At 40.6% G+C, this 10444-nt stretch overlaps 1 long non-coding RNA gene across 1 annotated transcript; it reads right to left on the bottom strand.

Annotated features, from left to right (window-relative positions):
- Positions 1–947: 947 nt before the first annotated feature.
- Positions 948–10224, bottom strand: LOC102028745. The gene is made up of 3 exons (XR_260348.2): positions 10064–10224; positions 7921–8073; positions 948–1026 (listed from the first exon to the last, which is right to left on the bottom strand). It is a non-coding gene; the product is annotated as an uncharacterized LOC102028745 (long non-coding RNA).
- Between the last annotated feature and the right edge of the window lie 220 nt (positions 10225–10444).

Raw genomic sequence — 10444 nt, 5'->3', positions numbered from 1 at the left:
TGCACTTTGCATGCAGACAAAGATGCGAGACAAAAACTAATTCCAAGAAAGGTGTTTGATATTCAAGCAAACATGAAGAATGGCAAACTGGCTCAGTGCCCGTAGAATCAAAAAGCAGTTTCTAAATCCAACTCTGATGTTGCGGACCTTGAGCAAATTATCTAACCTCTCTGGTTCTCTGTTTTTCTAAGTACAGATCAGGAGCTCTAAGTATGTCCACCTGATCAGCTATACAATGTATAACTGGAGGAAAAGGAAAGAAAGTGTTAATAAAATTCTTTGCCCATATACAAGGCACATAATGCTGAGGCATGCAATAAAGCAATCATAGAGACATCTGGATATGCACACTGCAATTTCCTGTCTCTGGCCCATATCCTCCGGTTAAGTGCTATCATTAATTCAAGATGAGACACAAAAACTGTGTACCCCACAGACCTTGACAGACACAGTGAAAACAGTGTAACACAGTAGAATACATAACCTCATATACTAAGCCCCAAATGACCTGGCAAGTGTTTAGTCTGCTACAGCCTGTGGGGTAAGAGTCCTGGGATATCACTCATAGATATCTATTCTTAGGTTCTTGTTTTGCTCAGATTTCTTAGACATTTCCCTTTCCTCATACTCCCGCAACTGTGATCTCCACATAAAAATAAAATTCTGCTACTTTATTAAGGTACATTTAGCTTAACTAAGGGCTGAACACTTTGGAACTCTGATCTGAAAGTATGCAATGATTCTGCACTTAACATAGGCAAAACAACTGTTACTTCTTAGCTCACTCACAAACCAACTTTCACTTATTCCATAAAACTCATAACTGCTATGGATCTTTGTTAATAGATGCAGAGTGCCATGGATTTAAAAATGGTACCTATGTCTGGTAGCCTAATTTATGCAATGAGACCTGGTTATTTACCTGGTTATTTACCTGGCTGTTGTTCAGTTCTCTGCAGAGAAACTAATTTGATGTATTTCTTATTTACTTCATGTCTATGTTCTAAAACTTAACAGCTAGCTGATCTGAAAAAAAAAGTTAATTTCCCATTAGTCAACACAATTATTTTCATTGATTTAAGCATTCTGCGTGTGTGTTACTTTCTGCAACATTTCAATATAAATAAATGTCTAACGAGGTGACCAGAAATAATATACTTTTGACATTTTCTGTCCTCTCTCAAACAGAGTCCTTGACACCAACTTTCCTTGTCAAAAGAATCTCCCAGAATCTGGGAGCAAGGACATTTAGCCTTTACAGATTAGCAGAGCTAAAGAATTTGTACATGTAGCTTTAAAATAGCTGAGGTGTCAAACAGGGGTCAATTTTCACATAGGACATTTATGGTGAAGAGTCTGGTAAGTTACTCACATTGCTTAGAGTATTTATTTATAGTAAATTAACTATTGCAAAGCTTGGTACAATTTATTGCAGAGGCTGTAGGGAAGTCAACCTCACCTCAGAGGGAAGAACTGCATAAACATGTAAGTGTAGACACACACGTGTGTGTATACATGTGTGGATACACACCCAGTACATCGTCTAAACACAATCTTTAAGTTTTACACACTATTTAAGAATGATTTAGAGGGGCTGGGGATTTAGCTCAGCGGCAAAAGCGCCTGCCTGGCAAGCGCAAGGTCGTGAGTTCGGTTCCCGGTACCGAAGAAAAACAAAAACAAAAAAACAAACAAAGAATGATTTAGAGAAATTTACAGAAACTGTCAGAATCAAGCACCAAAAGTTTCATGAGGAAACAAAGACTTGTGCTTACATAGTGGGTTTCTTTTATCATTTTTGTAAGTCTGTTCCTATTCAGTTTAGGGCTTCCCCAGAGAGGATAGGGAAGGGTATTCTTTAAACCTTCCCAATTCCCTTTCTGGGCCACTTTGTCTCTCTTTATTCACTTTTCCTCCCCAGTCATCCTTTCCACAACTCCCTTCAAATACCCCCTGCTCTCTTGCTGAAAAAGTTATGACCACTAAGATATTAGGGGCTAAGAGGAAACCTCTTTGAGGAATAGTTACATGTTAAAAAGAGAACCTTCGGAAAGGCAAGACCTTAGGAAAGGCAAAACCTTAGAAACTGCATCTTCAAGGCTGGAATTGTAGGGGTTTTTAGCAGGACAGAGTTTGGAAAAGGGGTGCTGTTGTTTTGGAAGGAAAAGTATCTTCTCAGTGCCCTTAAAACATGTCATATATGTCCTTTCCTATTCTCACAAATAAATTACTTGACCATCTAAATGAAAGGCAATTCCGGCATTTCATAAAACTAGATTCACTGATTTTCTTACTTGATGTCATCTGATTCTTTCCCATAAACTCTTCCCATATACACACACACACACAACACACACACACACTGGTACTAAGGACTGAGCCCAGGATCTTTACACTGAACTACATTCATAGCCCTCTTGTACTTTCTATGAGACAGAGTCTTACTAAATTTCTAAGTTGGCCAGGCTGAACTTGGACTTGGGATCTTTCTGCTCAACCTCCCAGAGTGTTGGGATTATATATTTTTAAATATATTTATTGGTAAACATTGGATGTGCTTTTTGCAACATACTATCTGGTGGACTTTTCCAGGTTTTCAGGCACATCTTCTCTGTCAACCAATATTTGCTCTATTTTTTAACTCTTTCTTAGCACATTTCTCCTTCAGTAACCTATCTGGCCCCATCTGTCACATCACTAGTACTCCTGGCAATACAGAGGTAAAAGTGAAACCCTCCTCATTAAGGAGGAAATGAATGTGAATCCACTCAGCACGATGATGTGAATGTGAGAACTTCCAGCATATCCTGGACCATAGGTTCCTGCCTGAGCAGTAACCAGGCTATGTTCTAAAAGATGAAGGACAGCGTGGCTGGCAGGGAGAAGGGCAGGAAACACCATGTACTTTCCAGTCTCTGTCCAGGCGGACCTGGCAGCTGGACAGGGCAGAAATGGCCAGAGGCAGTGCGAGCATGTTTGTGCACCAGCTCGGTGCCTCTTGAGCCAGAACAAACAGTTCAATGTCAGCTCACACACACACACACACACACACACACACACACACACACACCTTTCCTCAACCAGTCCTCAGAAATGATCATTTATATATCTACATTTTCAAATCAGAGCTGGTCTTCACATTCAGGTGGAGGTGGGTAAGGGGCTGGCAACAAAGCTCAAGGCACAAAGTAATGCTGCAGATCAATTTTTATGCACTGTTCGTCTGAAAAAATGATGGCCAATTCTCAGGCTCTTGTGGGAGGTATCCTGGGGGGCATAGCCTCTTATTCCTCCAAATGCTCTTATCCAAGTATTCCTATACATGAGCTCAAGAAACTTCTGCAGATCATTTCTGATTAATTAAGTCTACCTGGCTAACCTCTTTATCCTTCACTTTCCTTCCCACATAATTGATATTTTTCTAATATTGCTGCTGTACTCCGTCCTGGCTGAAAACCATTTTCATGGAATCCCATGTGACATGGTCCTCAGAGCTAGGATTTGACTTCTCTCCTTCTCTGTGATTTGAGGAGACATCTTTGACCATTCTCTGACTCAGTTTCCCTGTGTATGAAATGAGGCTACTGTTCCCTCTCTCAGGGATGCTTCTATGGAATGGGGATGTACTGAAGCTAGAACACTGACAGCTTCACAAGGTGGTGTGGGAATCCAGGGGAAGGTCGCTTACCTTCAATCCCATCTATACAGGCTCCTTGGAAGGCAGGGGAGGTCAAGCAGCCTGGATGTGGGTATGCTTATTACACCAGCTTTACTGCTAATACATTCTTTGTGTGTTTTCTTCATTATGGGTACTCAATGTGTGGTAGAGAAATATTCAATAAGCACTTGCTGAATACATGACCATCTGACAGTTTGACAGATGCCCTTTCCTGGAGTGCAAGTAGAGTGTATCTTTATGTATCGACTTTCAATCAATGTCTCTTTACTGATGTGCACTTATATGCAACCCTCTTTTACGCAGTATTTGGAACCTGCTGTCAACTATGTTAATACTGCATTGCACTTAAGATGAGTGAGGGTTAGTGCTCTGGGCCACTCACGCCAGTACCCAGTTAGCAAGGAGTATTCTGTGGCATCCTAAGGCAGTGGCAATGAACCTATGGCGTTAGTGCTCCAGCCAGCTCTTTGTTGTCACTAAAAGCTCGAAAAGGTTTGTTTGTTATCACGGAAAGTTCTAAAACATTCACCATCGCTGGCCTAAGAGGCCTAGGAAGTTGCAAGGAAGTCAAAGAAGGAATGGATCCATTCTTTCAGTTTACTCTTGTACCTGAGCTGGCCGTGTTTACCTACACCAAGCCAGCACCCTCACAGAGGTCCTGCTCTTCAGTGTTTATTCAGAAAAGCTGGATCTGCATTTGTATTTGTTTCTAAGTCCTTCTCTAAATGGCACAGTGAGGGAGCACATCTCATTTACTGCACAGCCCTTGGTTTTCATGACACCTGCAGGGGGTCGAGGCTCTAGTTCTCTGGATCTGACAGAGAGTAGAGATGTGCTACCTTGTTAGTCCTCTCTCATGTGCAGGTTTTCCTATGTATGTATGTGGCCAAAATGTATTGGAGAAGTCCTTTATGTGAACTATCTCATGTTTTTATAGGGTTGTAAGAATAGTCGTACTATATCCTCTTCTTACTCAAAAAGAATATTTACATGGAAATCAGTATTGTGGCACAGTGTCTGCCTGGCAAACGCAAGGTCGTGAGTTCAATTTCTGGTACCAGAAGAAAAACAAAAAAACAACAAAAAATTAAAGCAGTAATTATTTTGGTTGCTAACAAATTCACCAGTGTTGGCACATGCTACACTGAAAAATAACTGATCAAAGAAGTAGGAATGAGATGAACAAAAAAGGCTCCAACCTGAAGGGCTTTATCAAGACATGAGGGGGAAAAGTAACACCGAAATTGTGCCAGAAAGCAATGAAAAATGAGGGCTGGATTCATATAAAGTGATGTGCACCTGAATATGATGATTTCTGAAAAGCTTAAGAATTTTAGTTTTAACCACCAGCCCATTGGGATAAATATTTTATAAGCCTCTAAAGGAGGCCACACAAAGACTGTGCCTTTTTCCAGCAAGGTGAGCGCAGCTCGCTGGCATCTCTGAGGTATGGTGGGAGTAAAGTCTAGTTTGCAAATTTTTCATAGGAACAATGAATATCAAATTATTGAAATAGTTCATTGTTCAAAAGCCCCTCCCGCCCCCTCTGCTCCATCTGCTAAATGTGCTTGGGGCATTGCATGGTTCAGCATTTAGAACACTCCAGTCATCTGAGGGGAAAGTGACCTTCCCTCAGGTTGGAGAGCCTCGTACTGTGACCTAACGAGGACATTCCCTTAAGACCTCAGAGGCAGGAACGTGTTATGTAGATGCAATGCTGCCTGTGCTAGACTATATCTCCCCACGGCCTTGCTCAGTGCCTGTCTTCCACCGTAGCACTGAGAAGAGAACTGTACTGAATGTACAGTTACGGCAAAACCCGAAACGAGTCAATGTGCTTCCCTGAACACATGGGGACTCTCAATGAACCTCATCCAGCGGCAGTTAAGGGGTAGTCCTACGAAAACGTTCACTTCCTAAAGTATTTTTATTAGTTGATTGTGATCAGCTTTCAGGTTTGGCCCCTGTACACTTATTGGGAACCAATAAGGTAAGCCAAGCAAAGGTCTGAATTGATCGCTGGTATCTAGTAGCTTCACTCTTCTCATCTCGGTTTCCCAACAGACATGGTGAAGATGTAGGAATGTAGGGTCCCAGTAGGAGTGTTTGTGGAAATTCCTGTTCCTAATCTAGCTCTTTGCATCCCAAATAAGAATGTCAAATCTCCTTTGCAGGCCTTTCACAACTCCCGAGGGAGTGTAAGATCTGTAGCTGACAGTTATACACCTCAGTGCTCACACCTTTAAAATACCTACCAGCCTCAAGGCTGCTCTTTTCCTGCACCTTAGCTCAGCTCTGAAGGAAATGTGAATATCTTGTTTTTCAGGGACAGCTAGTATGGGTGCTGGATGCTTATTCAGAAAACATCTTCACAGGAGTGGAATGGCCGAGCTGCCCAGTTCAATTTTTCAGATGACTCATGTGGCAAGAGCTGAGCTGACCTGAGGGAGACAGCACCAGGTTCGAGGCTGTGAGGTGCGGCACTGCCCCGGCGTGGGTTAGATGGGTGAGTCAAGGCTGTCACTTTCCTTTTAGGAACTGTGGTGAAAGGAAAGGCACGTAGCTCTCTGGGCCATTCTAAGCATTTCTTAGGAAGGAGGAAAATGCTCTGAAGTGGGATTGTTTGGACTCTGGCAGCCCAAATTGAAAAGGAAGTCCAGAAAGAAGCTCATGAACCATGAAGATGCTGATAATTGGGGCTACTGTTCTTGTTGGTGTTATTATATTGTTTGTTTACTTTAGATACAATACTTTAAAAGCAATTCAAGGTAAAGTGCAAGAAAATAGAAATTTCTGATTTATTTGAAGTGTGGGGGGCCAGGGAGATAGTGGCACAGCGCCAGCCTGCATGCATAAGTCCTGAGTTTGATTCCCAGTACCAAATAAAATAAAATAGGGCTGCGGATTTAGCTCAGTGGCAAAGTGCCTGCCTCAGAAGGGCAAGGTCGTGAGTTTGATTCCTGGTACGGAAGAAAAAAAAATAAAAAATAAAATAAAATAAAAAGTGTGTGTTTATGGTGAAATTTTGAAGAACACACTTATCACAAAAGTGGGTAGCCTGTAAGCTTAGGATGTTTTGTGTTTCTTTTACTGAATTTTCACTTTCTGCTATCTTTACTCAAAAAAGAACTTATGCCATATATCAGAAAAAAGGACTGTTCATGCTGGACAAGTTTACAGAAATCTGAAATGCAGGAAGGAGTTGTTCATGGATCATTAAGGTCTATTTCATCTGTAGCTTTTGTCACAGATTATATCTTCACTCAGCACTGTAGGTATAATTGGATTTTAGAGTTAACATTTCTTTAGTTGTATAAATTTGTAGTGTTTAAAGGTAATGGGAAGATTAATTGAATAGAAAATTACTATCTAATCTTTATCCTACCACTGAATTTCCAAGGCAGGCATACCAAAACAACTCAGATCACTATCTGGCATGACACCCTCTGTATGATGTTATACACACTACTATCCTGGGAGCAGGACATCATAATAGGTCGCGGGACATCATTTTTGAATTGAAGAAGGACTGAAGAGACAAAGAGTCTATGTTTATGTAGACTGAATAAATACATCAGATTTCCCTTACTCTTAATGTTCTTCACTTACAACCTGCCCTGTGTACAAATAGGTTCCTCACTGATACCCTGTGGACAATTATGGTAATGATAAGTTAGTGGGCACCATAGCTTATTGTGCACCTTTATCTCTAAAATGAAAATATAAGGACTGATGTGTCTCAAATATATTTTATTGTGGGTCTTAAGAAATTTGCCTCACTGTTTATAGACATGTTTTTTTCAGAGACTTAATTTTCAAATTCTGGAAGTGTTAAGCAAAGTTCAAAATAACCAGATGGGAAACACCTACATTTTCTTTGGGGAGACATACTCTAGTAATGGTGATTCCTTGGACAGATTAAAATAGATTTGAGTGAATCTCAGCTACAAGGCCTGAGTTTTCTTGGTCACAGCAATTCTGCAAAGGCTTGACAAATGCTTGGGAAATAAAACTGGTGCATTTCCCCAGTGAGCCAGTACCTGCCAGAGAATGTTATCTTTTTCTCTAGGAAAGGAAAGTGAGATGTTTCCAGGAGGAGAGTTTTCTTTTTCAGAGGCATTACAGAAAGGATGGTGGGATTTATGGAAACCATGGAATGAAGCTTTCTGTTCTCTTTCACCAGCCTCCTAGTATTTGCTAAGTAGCTTCTGTGTGCAAGAGACTCTCTGTAGTGTCATTACCTGTGTCTAAGACAGTTTTCAGGGGATTTATGACAGCTCATGGAGTCCAGAGTTCTGGTTCAGCCTCTGTCCCTCAAGGTGATTTGAAAAGTCTTCTCCTTTTCTCAGTCTCAGTTCTCCTATGTCTGAGATGAAGTTGTTGTTTGTCTCCTTCTATGAAGGATGTTGTCAGGTAGGGAGAGAAGGAAACAAGAAAGTAATGAGGCTATGACACTAAGGTCCTTTGAAAAGATGATGTGGGCTCCAAGGGGAAAGTCACTTTGGTTAAGAAACATGGCTTTAACCTCTTCTCGACAGTATCCTGTAAGACAGAAAGAACTAAATATCATGGACCTGGGTGTGGGTGAGAGTGCTACTGTGTTACACCAGCAATATTGCTGGTGTATCAACCGTGAGCTCTTTTCTTTGGTAGGACATCCCCAGTGGCTGTGAGGTATTTAACAAACACTTGTTGAATAATTGACCAACTGCATTAACAAGTACCTTTTTCAGGACTTAAAGTGTAGTGTTCTGTGTGCAGTAGAGGCCAAATAGATGGTTTGTGACATGATGTTCTATTTCAACTCACTTGACGTGCAGACTTCAAAGCTTTCAGTTGACTGCATTGGTATTCAGTTATTCTTAGGATGAATAAAGAATGTTGCTCAGAGGTACCCACTCTAGCATCCTACTATCTATGCATCCTACTATCTGTGGCTTCTTTTGGGAATGGGGAAAGCAGAATTATTGTTCTTTCTTCTACCTCCCTCTTGGTTGAAGACCTAGGTTTTGCAATGAAGATCCCTGTTGAAAAGCTAGTATCTAGGAGACAGCAAGACTCAATCAGCGCTGTTCAAATGTGCTCGAGTTCTGCATAATGACCATGTTCACGTGCTACAAAGAACCTCCTCTAGATAAAGAGTTCATGACTCCCCAAGTAAACGAGTTAATTACTTAGTTGCGCAGTTGGAGGAGAGCTGGGAAAGCCTGACGCCTAGTGGTCACATGGAGCATCTGACACTACCACAGAGAGCTAAGAAGGAAAATGTCTGAAGAGCACTGCTGAATCTTGGGTCTGGAAGAAACTGAAAGAGAACCATTTCCAATTAAAAACAAAAGTTCTGAGACACAAGACCCACGATTCTGTTTTCACCCTGGTTGTGAGGTTTTTAAATTTCTGGTAGAAAGGACAAAAATCCTAGAAAAATATAAAACCGTTAAAGAAAATCTAGAACCTACAGCAGTGCACGCCAGGATGGCTCCACACTAAGCTGCAGACACCATCCTCCAATTCAAGGAAGGATTTGAGAGAGAAGGAACTTTGGGTTCAAGGTTTACATACTTGTCCCACTCAATCTGCCTACAAAATTAGGGCATTTGGAGCAAGTTATTTCAGTGGATTGTTCCAGCTCCAAAGCATCTCAGCTACAGTTTTTAACAGATGGATCTGGGGCACCTCAGTGAATAGCTGAATAACCTTCCACAAGCTACTGAATATCTCCACGCCTTGGTCTATCTAAAAGTGGAAAGAAATTTTATTCCTTTAAAAGCTTTCCTGAAAGATAATTCATAGTTAACAAAACTATATAAAAGTACAAAAGTCATTTGATGCAGAACACAGTACTTCCTAAGAATATCTCCTAATAAAATAAAAAGAGGGTCAGAGATGCATAGATCAACTGTTCATTGTAAACTATTTTGAAAACAATCTAAATGTTCTTTAAGGAGTTGATTACATGAAGTACCTCTGTATAATAGAATATAATAAAAGAATTTCTAATATTTTAAGACACAGAATATTTGGTAAAAAGGAAACCACAAAACACCATGATTTCTTTTGAGAACAGGTGTGAAATTATATATTCAGTGCTTGAAATTATCAGCCATGAATGGTGGATTTTTTGTATGATGTTTATAGTTTATGCTTCTTGGTATTGTCTGATTTATTTTTGGAAGTGAGCATATATGACTTCACACCCAAAAAATCAACAATAAGGTAAAAAAATTTTCATTTCTACTCTTATGCCACAAAGAAGGTGAAAAGACAGTAGAGGCTAATAGCTCTGAAACAGTTCAAGTTCATAGCTGCCGGTAGGGCGCTTTTGTTTACTTAGATTATTTATTCTTACTGATAATGCTCTTGTACATTTTGACAGTAACTTACCAGGGCAAGAAGGACAGGTCATGTTTGTCTTCCTGTAAAAGATGACCAGGGAAACAGGTACAATACCAATTTCAAGGCTGTTCCCTTTTGGCTCATAGCATTGTCTTCAGGGAAGTTGTGGTCCTGTTCCAGTGTAGATCAGATGATCAGGATCCAACTATCAATCTCTGGAAAAAGAGAAAAGGAAAAAATCATTGTCTCCAGTCATGTGGACTCCATCCCTCTTTTCTAGCGATCATAATGTTGGATGCTGCACATAACATAAAATGCTTCACACAGTCCTCCGTTCTAATTCTCACAACAAGAGTAATAATGCTCTTTCTTCATGTTTTACTGCCAGGTAGAGCATTAGCTCCTGAGTACACTGACCAGGTGTGTGGA

This window comes from Chinchilla lanigera, unplaced genomic scaffold (assembly GCF_000276665.1).
Source record: "Chinchilla lanigera isolate Chin_1 unplaced genomic scaffold, ChiLan1.0 scaffold00015, whole genome shotgun sequence".
Classification (NCBI taxonomy): Eukaryota; Metazoa; Chordata; class Mammalia; order Rodentia; family Chinchillidae; genus Chinchilla; species Chinchilla lanigera.
Note: the sequence above shows the minus strand (reverse complement) of the source record. Positions and strands in the feature narration are given on the sequence as shown.